Source organism: Lissotriton vulgaris, chromosome 2_2 (genome assembly GCF_964263255.1).
Source record: "Lissotriton vulgaris chromosome 2_2, aLisVul1.2, whole genome shotgun sequence".
NCBI lineage: Eukaryota > Metazoa > Chordata > Amphibia > Caudata > Salamandridae > Lissotriton > Lissotriton vulgaris.
Window position 1 is genome coordinate 97,871,901 of NC_141688.1, and position 18,242 is coordinate 97,890,142.

At 42.8% G+C, this 18,242-nt stretch overlaps 1 protein-coding gene across 1 annotated transcript in view; it reads left to right on the forward strand.

Annotated features, from left to right (window-relative positions):
• The window catches only part of OTUD7A (OTU deubiquitinase 7A), a 1,253,807-nt gene that overhangs the window by 938,727 nt on the left and 296,838 nt on the right, over positions 1-18,242 (forward strand). The gene's annotated exons all lie outside the window — the stretch shown is intronic.

An 18,242-nucleotide genomic window follows, 5' to 3' on the forward strand; every position in this document is an offset into this window, starting at 1 on the left:
AAAATTACTATTCCCACTCCAGTGAGTGCAACATTAACCCCTTCCGTGCGGCCGCGATTTTCCCCGTGTGCGGCCGCCGGCAGAACACGGGCGGGCCATGACGAACCCCAGCCGTCATCAGCACACGAGCACCGTAGTGCATGACGGCTGGGGTTCGTCACCAGCATGGAAGGGGTTAAGGAAAGCGCTGGATAGCGTAGGGGTAAAATGTACTATTCCCACTCCAGAGAGTGCAACAGTAGGGAAAGCGCTGGATATCGTAGGGGTAAAAATTACTATTCCCACTCCAGTGAGTGCAACAGTAGGGAAAGCGCTGGATATCGTAGAAGTAAAAATTACTATTCGCACTCCAGAGAGTGCAACAGTAGGTAAAGCGCTGGATAGCGTAGGGGTAAAAATTACTATTCCCACTCCAGTGAGTGCAACAGTAGAGAAAGCGCTGGATAGGGTAGAGGTAAAAATTACTAGTCCCACTCCACTGAGTGCAACAGTAGGGAAAGCGCTGGATAGCGTAGGGGTAAAAATGACTATTCCCACTCCAATGACAGCCACGGCCCGTGGAGGGAGTTTCGGTGGGACGAAGAGGCGGGTGGCGGAGGGGATGGGTGGGGGGTGCTAAATACCGGAGTATGGATAATTGAAGGTAAGTAAACAATTTAATTAATAAAACAAATTTCGTAGTGCACCCTGCATTGCAAAATGTGATGCAGGGCGCGCCACGAAATTTGTTTCATTAATTAAATTGTTTACTTACCTTCAATTATCCATACTCTGGTTTTTAGCGCCCCCCCCCCACCCTAACCCTACCCTACCCCGCCTCTCCACCCCACCGAAACTCACTCCACGGGCCGTGGCTGTCCAATGAGTGCAACAGTAGGGAAAGCGCAGGATAGCAGAGGGGTAAAAATTACTATTCCCACTGCAGTGAGTGCAACAGTTGGAAAAGCGCATAATCCCAAAACAATAAAAAATAAAAATATTAACATTTTCAAAACATTTTATTTCTAATTTTAACATAATTATTATATAAATAGAAATATACTATTATTAACAAAGATAAAAAAGAATATTTAGCACTGTAAAATCCACAACAAATACCTAACTTTAATTACACAATTACATTTAATATTCACTAATTAATTAATGAAAATTAATGTTTTATTATTTATTAATTAAACAATTAATTACTTATCAGCTTTCACACCATTTATACATATATACACCACAACACACACCTAACATTAATTATACAATTACAATTAATATTGACTAATTAATTATTTTAAATTAATTTTATATTATTTATTTATTAAACAATTAATTACTTACCAGCTTTCACACCATTTACACATATATACACCATAACGCACACCTAACATTAATTACACAATTACAATTAATAATTACGAATTAATTATTTAAAATTAATTATGTATTATTTATTAATTAAACGATTAATTACTTACCAACTTTCACACCATTTACACATATATACACTACAACATGCACCTAAAATGCTTTACACAATTACAATTAATAATTATTAATTAACTATTTAAAATTAATTATTTATTTATTAATTAAACAATTAATTACTTACCAGCTTTCCTACCATTTACACATATATACACCACAGCACATACCTGAAATTAATAACACAGTTACAATTAATAATTACTAAATAATTATTAGAAATTAATTTTAAACTATTTAATAATTAATCAATAAAAAATTAATTACTTCCCACCCTTCACACCATTTACATATATAAACACCACAACACATACCTAAAATAAAGTAATCAATTAACATACTTAAATATTAATTAACTAATTGAAATTAATTAACTAATTATTAAACTCTAATTACTTAATAAATTAACACATTAATTAATAAATTAATTTTACAAAATTAAATTACTTCCCACCCTATTCCCCTATAAACCCACAACCCGCTACAGAACTAATAACGCAAAATTAAACTTAAAATAAATTATTACGTAAAAAAAATTCTAAAACATATAATAAAATGACAAACAATTCTTATGAAAAACTAAAATACATAACATTATCAAAAAATCGATATATTAGTTAACTATATTTTTGTAAACGATATTCATTACAACAATATTTTTTAATCGTTATTACTTACCTGTCCGTCGATATTGTGGTCATCTATATTTTTGTGGTCGATATTTCTTCCAAACGATATTTCTGCGGCGATATTCCTGCTCTGCACCAAGGCAGCGCAAGGCCCAATGTATTTATTCTCAAACCAGTATGTGCAAATAGCACACCAGTTGTTTTGTTAATCTGTGTGTAATTTTCTTTGTGACCTTCATTCAAAGAGTTTGTCTCTAATAGGGCAATTGCTGCTTCAACAAATACCACAGTACTACAAAGATGTATGACTTCACCACCAGAGGGATAGGTGGTGTGTCTAGAGGGTGGTCCGTTACAGATGTTTCATTGACTTTGCATCATGGATTCAGTTTTCAAAGTAAATATATAGAAACCTGTAGAATTTGTTACACATTTTGGATATTAGGGATAACTGGAACATGAGGCCAGGGCTGTATTAGCTTGGAAAAATGTCTGTTTGTCCGAAACCAATAAAAAAGAGTTTGCAAAAAAAATAATGCTGAGCTTTCCAGGCACACCTTTTAGCAGTTTTGGAGAATAGGTGTTTTGTCTGTTTAAAATATTAAAAATCAAATAACCTTTCTCACTTGCATGATGTCATTACTGAGATTGAAAACTTGCAGATCAGAGCCTGGAGAGTCAGCTTTCTAATTTTCTTAAATTAAAGTTGAATACTATGCTTTCTGTTACTGGCATCCCTGCTTTGAGTCCCTAGTGTTCAGAAGAAATGATCTTTTGACCGGTCATAAAATGACCAGTACCGCAGTCAATTATAAGTGTAGAACTCGCCTGCACTTCTGATACTGATGGTAGAGACCACAACCAAGTGTGGAATTCCAGCTCGGCTGATGTTAACCAGAGTAAGCTTGGTGTTTCAATCAATAGCTGATACTACTTTGTCAGAACGTGCCTACAACAGGTTTCATTCTTAGCCTTTTCATTGTTGTGTAGAAAGAAACCTCATCAAGGGCTCATGCAAAGCTAATCTGAGGGCATGGCACTCTGATTTCCCTTAAACTGTGCTCATTGTCCAGGGAAGAAGTATGAGCTTGAGGAAAGACTGAAAAGAACAGCCAATCACTAAAGGCAGCAAGAGAATCTGATAATTATTCATTTTATTTTTTTATTTATTTTAGGTTCTACAGCGCCTGCTTTACCCATTAGGTGTTAGAGAACTTTACGTACTTAAGAACTGAAACTGAGTGTCCTACTTTGCAATTAGCAGTGCTAGATGAAAGCAATGTTCTCATCAACCTGGAGTTCAAATGGGAGGTCTTTAAAGGGGGCAATGGTGGGGCGGAGTTGTTCGGTAAGGCTAAGGGAATAGTGTGGCGAGTGACACATATTGAGGACATTCCAACTGCTGAAATGAAACATTTAAAAGTTGCTTGAAAAGAAAAGTTTGTACTTCTTTCCGGAAGCTGCACAGGACTTCGTCACATCTCATTTCCTTAGGTACAGAGTTCCATAGAGTTGGGAGTGTGGGGCACCACTGCATAGAATTTGCGTGAGGCTTAGTAAGATTTCCATTTCTAACTTTCAAATGCAGAGGGATGATTTGCATCTTAGAGTTTCATTCTCAGGAATAAGTGAAGGTGAGATATTTGTCCCAGTGTCAAGACTTTGAAGGTGAGATCTGCGAGGTTTAATTTAACCCTAGCCCTAGTGGAATCCAGTGGAGGTCTTTTAAGGGGAGATGTAATCGAATTTGCTAGAGTTTGCTGCTAATCGAGAAGCTGAATCAAGGTGCGCTGTTAGTGATGCCAATGACGTATTTGTAGCGCCTGTGAGAAGGACATTTCCATTCTAACTTTGAAAGCACAATTGCTTGTATAGGGGAGTGAAAGTCTGATTTATAGAGGATTGGTCTTGAGTTTTTCATGGAGTATTGTTGGGGCTGATTTGGGGTTATTCCCAATATGAGAGATCATTGAGAGGTTTGAGAAGGTTCCGAAGTCAGATATTTCAATTCTCGATTCAGTATTGACATGAAACTTTCAGAATTAATCCCAGTTATCCAACTGATGTCAATTCTCGGCAGTAGGACTCCAATGAGTAATATAAATGTATTTATAGATTTAGTTTCATGAACTTTACCATGATCCATTTATTGGCTGTTAGAGACTTTTTAAAAGTGATGGCAAGGTTGTTTGACACTGTGATATAGCTACGTCCTGTTCCATCATCGAGGGATGCCATCCTTCCATTCTGAATCTTAATACTATTCACATTGATATCCTGATTAATGACCAAGGAAGTCATTTGGAATTTCTCAGTGCAGGTATATCTCCAAAGGCCAGGCCAGGCCAGCGTTGCCCACTTACAAGTTGACCTAACTTTTCAGGCCACAAACTGTAAACAGGTTCATACTGATACACAAAATATGAATTCTCCTTGTTCTTTTTCCCCCACTGATAACAGTTGAACACACTGGATTTCATTAAACATGGTTAAGTCTATGTGCCCTTCTATCTATATTTTAGTAAGAATTAATTAAAATGCTGGGTCCTTAAATTGTTTGTTCTCTTAACTGCATTGCATTTGAAATTGATGGTAGTTTACCCCCGTCACCTCCCACGTGTAATCTTTAAGGCTGACGAAGAAAGAGTACTTCAAGAAAACATCTCTCTTGTACCTTGGTATATTCGCTGGTAGGAGTATTGTGTACGCACAGCAAAAGCACATACACACGCCTTGGGTCTCCCACCCTTCTGTTTCTAATTGTTCAGAGAAGATTTGAACCATTGCCTTTGTATAAGTGTGACTTTTAGACAGAGTGACTTTGAGGGTGATGGATGGCATATCAAGCATAGGGTATTGAAAATAGCACATGGAGCTAGAAAAGACCAATCAATAACGCACACCCTTGTTCTGAACAATAGCAGTCAGATTATAGCCTTATAGCTCACTGTACTTGGTTATATCGGCCATTATAGGCCTGCTCCAGCGTTAAAGGCCCAAGGCAAGGGCCTTTAACAAGGGAGGGGGACTTTAATGCCGGTATAGCCCAGCTACAGAGGGCCATAAGTCTATTCTGCCACTAGAAGGCAGAATGTTCTAACAAATTAAACAAAGGCCTGAAGGAGCCCGAGGGGATTAACACCCCCTCGGGCTCCCAGAGGCCTTTGCTCACAGCAACAGCTGTGAAGGACAACATTGGAATGCTGGCGCTCTGGGATTCTATGAGTCATTAGAAGCCTGGAGCACTTCATTGTCATCAATGGACCTCCCAACATTCTAATATTCTTAAATGGTTTACATTAGTTTAAGGTGGATTTGAAAGGCTCATAATACCATGTCATGTTAAACCACAACAGTCATTATAAATTAGTTCAACTGCGTTAAATAATAGGCAACGTTTCCAAAGCACACAAATGTGAAAATGATCATAATGAAACATTATTTTTTTTAACTTGCTCATTACCCTATGCAGTCTTAAGATAGGCTAAAGAAATGATCTGTGTATGTTCTGTAGTGTAATTCACACCTGTGCAGGTGCCCAAATAGGGGATCACCACATTAAGGAGGGAAATGCTAGGGGCAAGACTATCCTACATCTATGAGATACCCTATTACCCTCACAATGTCCAACATGTAAAAGGGGCGGGTATTTCCCTATCCTAGATACGGGGGTATCCATACTTCCAGGTTAGGGGAACCGTTGACCATTATGTATTTACCATGATATTACGTTGGTTCTTTCCCCATTTGCGTTTGTCCCCTGCATGCCCCCGTCCCTGCCGCGCGACTCCCGCATTTGCATGCATTACGTCAGATAGCGATTGTCCTATGCCATCTGACAGTTAAATTGACAGTTGATGATTACAGTGGTAACTGTCCATGATTGTGAGCTGGTGACCGGAGCGCTCTTCCTTTTACCGGTGTGTCGTTTATGACAGAGAATAAAGTTACACTTCCAAGACTTGTTGAGTATCTTATCGTAACAAATTTGGCGACGAGGGACGGCACACCGGAGAACCCACAACTTGAGGAATAATTTAAAGGTGAAGAGGAAAGAGGCGCAACGGCATTGTGAAATGTGTATTGAAAAACACAAAGTAAAATTGAGTTAAGGAAACTGTGCAGTCTCTGCTAACTCGGCAAGTACAGATGGAACCTTGGGTAAATTTGAGTAATGAAAAGAAATAAATGGAAACCTGCAGGCAGTTCTTTATCTGTAACATCTGAGTGAAGTTGATAAAGTGAGCCTTGGATGCTTAGCGTAATAAGCGTGACCGGTGAATAAAGATTGAATTTTGGGAGATCGTGAGGAAATGATATATAAAGATAAGGAACCCGAAGTTGCGGAACACTGGAATCTGCGCTAGGTTTATGTGGTGAGCCTTGGATGTTGGGAGGAGGAGAAGTGAGTGGAGCAGGGAGCAAAGTTAATTCTCTGAAACCGCATTTTGAATTTGATTTTAAGCAGCGCATTAAGCGTGTGAAGTGAGATTCTCCACAGAACTTCAGCGTGCAGCCAAGAGCAAACGTCATAACGTACTAGCGTCAAGAGGCCATTTTGAGTGAGAAAGACACCGCGTAGTGAAGCAAATGAAACATGCGTGTTTATTTTGAAGGGAAGTTAATAACCTAAAGGCACCAGAAGTGTATATAAAGATGAAATGGGATCAATAAATGAGTAAAAAGTGAACAGAAGTTACAAGGTGAATAAAACGGAAGGAATTTCTGGAAACAAGTAAATGAATGTCAAACTTCTTTGTAAAAGGGAATAGTACAGGAATTTAAAAAAATAATAAAACAAAAAGGAGATACATGTAACTAAGCAAATAAAATTTGGCAAATCCTGTGAAAGAGAATTGTATAGTTTATCTGAAGTTTCGGCAGTTAAAGGAGAAAGTAAAGTAAAAAGTGAATAAAAGCAAAAACAAAGCAACTTGGAACAGGTGGACGGTGACTAATGGAACGCAAGTAACAGATCAAAAATATTCAGGTGCCAGAATCTCATTAGGCGTAAGCACTGAAGGAAAAAAAAAAGTAAAACTAAACGTAACTACTGGCAGAGACATTTTTGCGTAACAAGAACTACGTCGGAAAAAAATACTTAAGTTAAGTGTAAAGGCTGAACACTCTCTTCAAAGGAACAATTGTGTGAGGAAGTAAAAATGGGAGCTACCTGAGGAGAATACGAACTGCATTCCGGCGCGAAAGACGTCATCGCGCAGAGCGCCATATTGAGAGAAAGAACAACTAGACTAACACGCATCACCACTAGCGTGCGACGCAAATAAACATCGTTTAACAGCGAATCCTACAGGAAGAGTACAAAAACAGTATCCTTTACAGTAATAACAAGGAAATAGTGAATTTTGAGGCAAAATTAACAGAAGAAAAAAAAAAGGGGATAGTACTGGGAACTGTAAATTAAAAAAAAAGCACAGTTTAACATGGCTAACAGCAACATTTAAAATTTACAGCCACCTGAGCCATTTTTGAAAGGGGATGGTACACCAAATGTAAAATGGGAAGAGTGGAAGGAATATTTAAGTAAATATATATCCATATTTGAGAAGGAGAATGAACCATTAAAAGCAGAGGAAAAGGTAAAAATGTTGTTACACAGTTTGGGGGCAGGTGGTCTGAAAGTGTACAATAATATTGCCAAGAAAGAACATGATGGAGCAGACGGGAATGTATTTGTGGATGCTATGGAAGATTTAGATGTACATTATAAGCCAGTGGTGTGTGCCGATGTACACAGGTACAAATTCTACAGGAGAGATGTGAATACCAAAGAGAAAGAGGAGGATTGTTAAAAAATACCTGAGTGTGTCATCACCATAGGAGGAGTTGACATAGACTTAATCCTGGATTCAGGGTCACATTGTACAATAGTTAGCAAGAGTATATGGAAGAGTAAATTAGTAGAACAACTAGGAAACTATCTAAAGGAAGCCGACATATCCATAGAAACATACACATAAACATTGAAATAAATGGAATGCAGAGAGATGGAATTGGGTTTCAAGGAGAGAAGTACCAGGAGTAAAGTATACATTTCAGAAAAAGGACCCTCTGTGCTGGGGTGGAAAGAGCAGGGAAAACTAAGAATAACGCAAAATCCCAACAGTACAGAAACAGTAAATGGGTTGGCTCTGAACAATAGTACACAAAATACCCATTTTGAGTTGTTAAGTGGGAGAACAGCATGATCTAAGGACAATGTAGGATGGAAAAGGGCTGCAAGGAGAACTGTTCAGCCAAGCGAAGCAGCAATGGATAAATTCAAACACAAACAAGGTACAAACATGAGAAAAGATAAGGTAAAACATATAAGAAATGAATTCGAGATTAAAAAGGTGAAGGAGAAAGAGAGGAAAAGAGAGTATTTGTCAAAAAGGGACAATGAAGGGTTACACAACCCATAGGGATAGAGGAGGACTTTTGTAATTCTGCCTGCCTCAAATATGGGAAAGTGTGGCATGCTACTGCACTGATTGAGTCCAAACCTAAATTAAAGGAGAAATATGCAGGTGACATTGACCTGGAAGGGGAAGATGGTCGGAGCATGGATGAACTAAAGTGCAACAACATAGAAGATTACTATGACTGGTTATATAGTGAGGAACCAGAATATGAGGGTGAGGAGACACACTTACAATGTCCACACCCCAAAGTTGATTCAGGGAAGAACAGGAGGCTATTGGGATCAAGGAGAGAATACCAGTCCTCGGAACAGATGACTCTGCAGAATTCACTCGTCCAAGTTGGACGAGGGACAGGTCTTAGATGAAGCTCATATGGAAGGAGTGGACATTGTCGGAAAGAGAATTACCAGTGGCTCTGGTACAGAGTACAACAAGAGGATCGACGTTAGACCTAACAAAGATGATGACGATGGGGAAGAGACCAGATGTATGTGTAGGCGTAGACGCAGTGTGGTCTGGTCCAGGAAATATCCCAAGGAAAAGGATCTTCAGGCTGGTGTCACTGACCTCTATGGAGAAGATGGTACGAGTAAGGGAAGACAAGAGCACAATAACAAAAAGGATTACTATGGCGGGTTGTATTATGAGGAGTCAGAGAATGAGGGTAAGGAGACACACAAACTCCTACAATGTCCACACCTGAAGTAAACTTAGGAGCTGGCTGGATGTATATTGAGTCTATTGGAGAGCACGAGTTCAGCGGATCAGAGGACTCTGCTGAATCCTCCTGTGAAATTAATTCGTCCACGTTGGAGGATGGACAGGACTTAGTGTAGGCCATTACCGAATAAACTGACCTTTTGGACAGCAACACCACCAAGGATTCTGGAACTGAGAACAACTAGAGGCCCGAAGTTGGACTATGCACTGATGGACAACGGGGAAGAAACCAGTTACCCGTGTCGACAGGGTAGCTTTGTGAACAGACCCATGGAGTACAAGGATGTTTTGTGTGACTAACTGTTACATGTTCTTTTTTCCTTTTTTGATTTCCTTTTTTGATTTCTTCCTTCCCTTCAGAAGGAGATGTGTTATATTGGTTCTTTCCCCATTTTCATTTGTCCCCTGCATGCCCCCGTCCCTGCCACGCGGCTCCCGCATTTGCATGCAGTACGTCAGATAGCGATTGTCCTATGCCATCTGACAGTTGAATTGACAGTTGATGAATACAGTGGTAACTGTCCATGATTGTGAGCTGGTGACCGGAGCTCTCTTCCTTTTACCGGTGTGTTGTTTATGACAGAGAATAAAGTTACACTTCCAAGACTTGTTGAGTGTCTTATCGTAACACATGAGCATTCTGAAAGAGATGAGGAGTTACCTGGGAACTCTGTAATTCTGGGTCTGATTTCCCTGGCTATTCCTCATTTTCTCCCACACTCTCATTTACGAATTCTGGATTTTTTCAGCAGCCGAAATCTACCGCTTTGCATTCCATCACCGCAGATTTTAATAAGTTGCAAAACAAATTTGACTTTTTTGTTGATCTGGATTGTTTGACATGCTGTCAATCCTGAATGCGTAAACAACTTGCATTATGTGTTTTATTTATTAGAACATAAATATGTTTTCAAAAAACGTCAGTTTTTCTAATCATAGCTTATTGTAAAATACGTAGGCCCTGGTTAGCAGTGAGTCTGTATTTTCCGACCCCTACATAAACCCTGCTTGTGCAGTGGTAAGTATTCAGATTTTTCTGGTACACACTGCACCTTGTAATTACCGGGTCCATTAAATACCTCACCCATCCTTGCATTTTGGCAGGTGAAACCTGCTGAAATTTGACAGGGCATAAGAGTATGACTTTTACAGTGACTTGGATTTGAGCATCAACATTTAAATGTTATACCCCAAAAACCCAAGGAGTCAGATTTTATCGGGTGTGATAAACAATACAGGGCAGATTTATGATGCCCTTGCGCCTCTTTGCGCCGCAATTGCGTCACTTTATTTGAAGCAACGGCGGCGCAAACAATGTGTCCTATTTACAATGTGACGCATCTCAGTCACTTTCAGGCCAATGCTGCGTCAAAACCCTGCGCCTGCTTGAAGCAGGCGTAGGTCTTGACGCAGCATTGTGAAGATGGGGCACCCCCGAGCCTTGCTGGAGCTGCGCCGCGCTTGCGACGCAACTCCAGCAATGCGCCACCTTTCCGGCACAGATGCGTCAAGCATCTGTGCCGTTTTTGCACCATGGTGCGCCAGTTAACATAAATCTGCCCCTACGTACTCTTCCTACACACCTGTGATCGTGGCCGTACCGTTTTGAGATAGGTAGAGTTCATCATGGTATTATCAAAGATCTTTATGATACAGAAACAAAACAATAGCTCGGTTTTTTAAACAATGGAAAATCTCAGCATGAAAATATGCTCGAATTTGTTTTCCTCTACGGGGTACAGCATTTATTTAACCCGCGGGCAAGTGAGTTCCGTGACCTCATTCTTTAGCAATATTCTATTTGCAGCCATTTGGCTTACTCTCGAAGATGAATTTCATAAGATTCCCGGCTGAACTTTTATTGAGCATTTGCTTGATTGGATGGTTTCCACGGGCCTCTCATGCGTGTCCCTCCCTCTGATGCATGCTTCAAGGGCATGAGTGACTGATGAAGAACCCTGCAGACATTGCTGCAAAGAGGAACAGGCCCCAGATATTCTGAAAGGAAGGCTCTGCTCGCTTCTCCGATCAGCATACTGCTTATAAAAAGGGCCTCAACCTTTGCACGAATCATGAGTGTACATGGTTAATAAAGTGAAGGGTAGGTAAGTGGCATTTAATAGGCATGAGACAGGCTTTAGCAATTATACTGTTTTGGATATAAAGCCATGTCACCTGTCCGGATGATGCAGACTGCTGCACTGCAATCATGATGATAGCGTCTGAGCATTGCTCTAATAGTGCAGGCTGGAGGTTGTAAGAAGGTCACGAGTAAATGTGGCATGAGAGCTAGGATAGGTGGGAGGAAAGGATGCAGTGAAAGCTGGCTGAACAGGAGATAATTCATGCAGAGTGCTTGACAACATTCCCATTATTATGAGAGGGCCATTTTTGGCTCTGCAGTTAACCGTTGATCCCTAGCCCAGCTTCTACTGAGCACTGCATGCTAAGCTACATCTCAATTACCTCCGCAGCTGGCTGTCAGAGATGGACACACACAGTCACAAACTGAACAGAAGCTAAGGTCCTTGTCTGGCTTTAGTGCTGATGTTGAAGTGAGATTCCTGCCAACTTCCATATCCAACTCCAGAGCAGGGATGAAGCACGGCAAAAGTGCCTTTTAGACTGCATTTTTAAGTCAAATGTTAATTTATTTCTCAGCATCTACAGTCATCCCACTGGACGGTTTAAGGTAGAAAAGTGGGTCCAACCTGCAGAGCAAGGCCGCCTGATCTACCATTGAATGTAGTTCAAATTATATTATTACCTCGGCTGTCCCTGTATTTTTTGACAATTTTATTAATAAACTGCATGATTACTTAAAATCTTTACAGTATAAGATAAAAAAAAAAAGAAGCTTTATGAACGTCCCGACTCCCCCCCTCACAAGTCCCATCCACACATAAAAGTGAAAGTCACTTTAAGTTAAATATTAACATATTAGTCCTGATTAGCTGTCCAAAGCAGAGTTCTTTTAAAAGGAGTGATGTATAGGTTGTACCAGTGTTTCCCAACTGATAAGGGGAGGCACATGAAAGTTCGGTAGGGTCAATTCATGTACCAAGGGTTGTTGACGAAAGATGGATTCTTCGTGGGTCTTTAAACCAGCCCAGGTTGGATAACTGGGGCGGAAGGCTTCCAGTTACTTTGCAGACAATGCCGTTAAGTGGGAGTCGAGTGCCATTTTTACCTGGTGTATAAATTTCCCAACTCTGGCTATCAAACAGGTCGTGGAGACTGAGAGGCACCAGTCCGAAGCCTCTCTGCAAGTTCTATAGTCCGTATTCCATAAAATCGGAAGCAGCAAGCGATGGCGATCATTGGCCAGCTTTGTGCAGCAGCACAGCAAGTGTAGCCAGGATTCTCTGCGGTAATTGCATAGACGACAGGCCAGGGTGCCATCAGTACGGGCCCATTTGGGGTTGAAGTCCATGATCCTGAGGGCCAAAAGTCGAAAGTACAAAATTTTCTTTCTCGCGCAAGTGGATACTGGATCTTGCAGGTAGGGTTGGGGTTTACCTGGAATATATGATTTGTCCAGGGCCTGAGTTAGTGGATTTTGCCGAAGAGATGCAAGGTCAAGTCCAAAGGAGATGATCCGGACTTGGCGCTTAACTGCTTGGGCCCAGGCTGAGAAAGGAATTTCGTGCAGGGGCAAACTCCTTCTTTCGATTTTCAATGCTGCAATAGCTTGTCCTACCTTTGAGTACCAGGGGGAGCCCACCTCATCAAAGATTGATTTTAGGGAGTGCTTTAGCGAATGTTCTGGTGCTTTCAATACTCTAATATAGAGTTTTAAAAGGTCCCCCAGTAATACCAGCTCAGGTCGCTTAAGGCCTATTTCTAGCCTTAATCTAGTGTTCCTTGCGTATCTAGGGGCCTGTAGCACCATCTTATAGGCTTTCGCTTGGGCCGCGTTTACCACTTTGTCAAATGCACCAGGGTAGGCTATGTGCCCATATGCAATGGCAGGGATCAGTTTTGCCCGGAGCACTGTCAACATTGGTTCTGCTGAGGGACTGTCCAAGCGGTGGCATAAGCGTCTTAGCGACAGAATGGTTTTGTCAATTTTAGGTTTAAGCTCCTTCAGATGTTTGACTGCAGAGGCACTCTCAGAGACCCAGGTGCCCAGATAGTTGTAGGATGGGGCAGTGACGATACGGTGCTCCCCCAGAGACCATGAAGCTTATTTTTTGAGGGGGTATTTGCCAAAAATGACGATTTTGGTCTTGCTCACGTTGATCCGTAAGTCATTTGACTTATTGTATAAGGCCAAACTGCTTAAGGCTCTTTGGAGCCCCACCCTAGTGTGGTCCATGATCACCGTGTCGTCTGCATACTGGAGTGTTCCCAAGACGAGCCTCCCCAGTTTTGGAGGTGCTAAGTTGGCATCTTTCAGAGCTGTCCCCATGTCCGCAGTATACAAGTTGAAAAGCATGGGGGCCAAGACGCACCCCTGCTTGAGGCCCGAGTTGGTTTTAATTCTTTCGGTTGTTATTGTAGGGTTTAGCTTCACCTTGACCCAGGTGCCCTCATAGAGCGCTTTTATAGCTTTTAGCAGAGCCTGTGGTAGCCCCCACGAGTCAAGTTTTGCCCAGAGCCGGCCCCTGTTCACTCGGTCAAAGGCTGTGGAGTAGTCTATGAAACAGCAGAACAGGGGCGGTTTGTTCTTCGTATTGGCCTTCTTCGCGAGGTAGGAAAGGGCTAAGATGTTGTCAAGAGTGGAGCTATGGGCCCTAAAGCCGGTCTGTGTGGGCGGAAGAATGCCGTTCTTGTCCACCCAATCCTCCAGATCCCTGAGAAGAAGGCAGGCGTATATCTTTGCTTCTACGTCGAGGAGAGCTATAAGCCTATAATTGGCCGGGTTCGTGTGGTCCCCCTTTTTATGGATGGGGAATAGAATAGAACCTTTCCAAGAGGATGGCAACATTGCCGTGGCAAAAGAATGGTTAAATACAGGGGTGAGTCTGGATGCAAAAAAGGCTGAGGCAGTTTTCAGAACCTGGGCCGGAATCCCATTTGGGCCTGGAGCGCCATCAGTTCTTATGGCCTTGATGCACTTTAGTACCTCCATTTCTGTGAACGATCCGGTGCAGGTCGAGTTTACGCCTTCTGACGTAGCTCTTTCGGGTTCGATAATTTCCGCCGCCACCTTGGACCACGCACAGCTTCCTGCAGTGGCCTGATTTGACTCGCAGGTATACAGCCCCTTGGCATACTGTTCCCACACTTTCCCTGCAACACTATTTTCCTTTTGCTCTCCTCTGGGGGTCAGACTGTTAATGAAACGCCAAAGCTTGCTATTGTCATTACCTTTAATTAAGGAGAACACAGTCAACCAATTCTGTTCAGTCTGCAGTTTTTTGTGGGCCCAGACTTTCTTTTTATAGTCTGTTCGCAGTGCAGCAATGGAGTATCTCCCTGACAAATGAGTGCCTTTCTTTTGTGCCCTGATTGCCTTATTTAGAGCACGCTTACACTGTGACAGGCACCACGATGTTGCACGGCGAGGATCAGAGTGGAATTGGCGACTTCTTGGATGATGGTTATTGCCCAGACGTTCCAATAAGTCAGAGGTCAGAGTTTCCCAGAGGTGGATGATGTTCCTAGTTTGAACTGGGTTAGGTTCTTCCTCCCTTCTAGCTACATAGTCTAGCAGGCTATGACTGAGATTGGTTGACCATTTTATTCTTTTAAGCACATTGTGATGTTCCTTCCCCGTGGTAGTTCCAATAACTGCTTGTAATTCTGCTTGTACCCACGCCAGATTGAATGTGGCGCGGAGGGGCCTATGATCGCTTTCCTCTCTGTCGTCCACTGTGAAGTTGCAAAGATTGTGGGCAAGCCCTTCATTGATAAAGATGTAGTCTATAGTACAGACATTTCTAAAGGTCGGAATGGTGGTCCATTCAGGTTGGTTTTTTTTTTGTATTCTATGGGTGGAGTGCAGCTTAAAATTTGCGAGAAATTCAGTCAGTGGGACTGACTTCTTGCTTGATGGAGTCTCCGAAATTAGACCCAAGCCTCTGTGATTGAAGTCGCCCGCGATTATTACGTCTTGGTCCTTCCAATTTATTAAAAGATCTTCCAAAATTGAAATAAGTGATTCCATGGCCTGGGAGGATTGATACTTAATTGGGTTGAAATAACAATTAATTAGTAGAAGGGGGCGAGATTTTCGACCCGATGACAACCCACTGATTAGGATGGATTGAAGATCAGGAGACCCCAACTTTAATTCAGTTGTGTTAATTTTGCACGCATGACTTACGTAGATAGAGAGGCCCCCTGCCGGGCGTCCAAAGATTGTCCTTTTGGTCGCTGGTTTAAAATGTTCGTAAAAGCCACCAATGGCGGTCGTTGCCCTTGCCCAGGTTTCCTGAATACACAGTATGTCCCCCTGTGCGAGGTATTCAGGTGTAGTTATGTCCCTAAAGATGTTGCTCATCCCCGCTATATTCCATGAGATAATGGATAACTCGCGGACTAGGCCCCTAAGTGGATTTGAACAGGCGTTATTTACATGGCTGTTTATTAGGTTAGGGACACTGTCTCCATGTGGCCTCCAGGTGATCCGATGTGTGGAAATGCCACTGCATGCTCCGTTGCCCGTCGTTTTGCTGGATTTTGATTTTTAGCGGGGTTTTTGCCCGCCCTGATTTCGCCCCTATTTCTGGACGGGTGTGCCTTATGCCTTTAAGAATGGATGACGGTTCTGGGGTGTCCTGTTGCGGCAACAGGACGTGTGGATATTTCAGTGTACTTGGTGCAACAACTTCAATGCCCCATTCAGCGAACAGTGTTGCTTCCTTAAGGACAGCCTGTTGGACTTGCTGACTCGCAAGTCCGATTATGGTGGAATCGCCTCCAGCCTCTTGAATATCACCCACTCAATATTTTCTGAGGTGATTTGGGCCAGGGAGGCAATATGGCCAAAGAGGCGGACAATGTTGGACCTGTTCAAGATGTCAAATGAGCCTTTTGCTGTGTACCTTGGGGTTAGCTGCAGCTCATAGGTGGATTGTTTGTTTTTTTGTGTGATGGACCACAAACTCAACCCTTCTCCCTGGAGCTTTAGCCTCTGGTAACTGAAATTTAAAGGGTTTTTGTGAGTGGGTTCTGGCTGCTGCCCATTGGGCCCCATGCTTGATTGGCCTTCCACACTCGGACATCCTTGCCACTCCCCCTGGTCTGATGCTAAATTTAGGTAATTTTTGAGTGCGACTCCTGGTTGCTGATTCCCTTGCCCCTCAGTTGGTTGACCTACCACTCTAGACTGTACTGGCTGTGCGCCCTGTTGTAGTTTGGGATTTGTTACAGACTCATGTTTCAGAACCCAACCAGAAGGGCTGGGGGCACTTAATGGTGCGGCAACGGCCACCTGTGAAGGCCTTTGTTGGAGAGGCTCATTGGTTTGACCCTCCATGAGAGGGATTTGTTGACTTTGGGCCTCACCGCGAACAAGAGGTGCGTCACATGACTTGCCCATTTTAGACACCTGCTTGGGTATGAAAATGGGGAAGAGTGGTTTAGGGATACGTTTAGTTTCAGTGTCGCCCAGGGTTGATACCACCGAGGGTGTGTTTCTGCTTCTAGCTTTGGACTTCTTAAGTTGTTTTTTGAGTCTTTTTTTTGGCTCTCCTTGATAACGGGGCCTTGGCACTTGCTAATGCTCCTTCGACCCTCTCCACCTGAGAGGTAGTAACAGACAGGTCATCACTAACGGTCTCGAGATCCGAGTCCTCTGGGTCACCATTCCCTTTATTAGCCAAAGTAAAGTTAATGCGGGCCCTACTAGGGGAACCTTTGAGGCGCTATTGCCCGTTGTGCTAAGGGTTGCTGTTTCGGCATGCTCTGTCGTCTGTGGTGGTAGCTTTTGTGCGGCTTGTTCTTGCGTGGTTGTCTCGCCCTGACCCTTGGCTAATGCAAGCATCTCTTTTAAGACTTCAGGTAGACTTGCCCATTTATCAATTAAGACGTCACAGGAATTGGTGCTGGCAGCATGAGCTTGTTGGACGTTAAATTGGACTTCCAGCTTTGCCAGCTTATCATCTTGGCACACCAAATGCTGGGCTATCGACTGCAAAAGATCGATTTGGAGTTCCATCTTTGCGGACTGCCATAGCAGTGCCCTGGCCATTGTGTCCTAGACTTCTCTTATTGCTGACAAGTTAAGGTCTTTAAAGGTGGGTTCATCTATTGGGTCGGTTAAGTCTTGGTGATGAGTTAAACTCAGCGGACTCCAACCCTCCGTTTGTGCAGTTCTCGGGGCCTTAGCTCTTCCTAAATTAATAGGGGTAGTTTCAAGTGTTCGTTCAATGGTCTGTTCCAATTTTAGTAAGAACGAAGTGGTTGGAACCTCCGTACCCTGGGGGATTGGCCTCTGTATTTCCCTAGGTGTCACAATTGCATTCAGACCCTTGCCTGTGCCTGTGCTCTTTGGGGAGGAGGATGCGACAGCCTCGCTTGTCCTCCCAATATCTGAATCCACGTTCGCCCCCAGATTTGGCCTATCGTGAATGTCGGCAGTGACCCTAATTGGGCTCTTTGTCCTGGCCTCAGGCTGAAAACAAGCATCAAGGCTCCCAGGTGATTTGAAGTTAGCAGACTCGCAGGAGTAAGAGTCCCTTGGGGCCAGGTGGAACTTTGGGTTCCCCGGTATGGCATTGGTCGCGGGATCTTGTGACGTTTCATCCAAAGGTGAGGGGCAGTTTGAGGCCTGAAAGAATTGAGTGATAAGGCCTTGGGGGAGGGAATTGCCAGAGACCAGATCCTGGGATTTTTGGGTACTTATGCTTCTGGTTACCCTTCTTTGTGCTAGACTCTCAGGGTTCACTTCCCCCTCATCCTCCATGCAGGATTTAGTCTTCCTCAGCGTCATCTCTTTTTGCGCCGTTTGCTGGGGCTAGGCTTGTTTGTGCCTGATTGTGCTGGGGGGGAGGGAATACCAGTACTAGTGCTGATGTGGGCCCCTGTGTTGAGCTGTGTTTTTTGT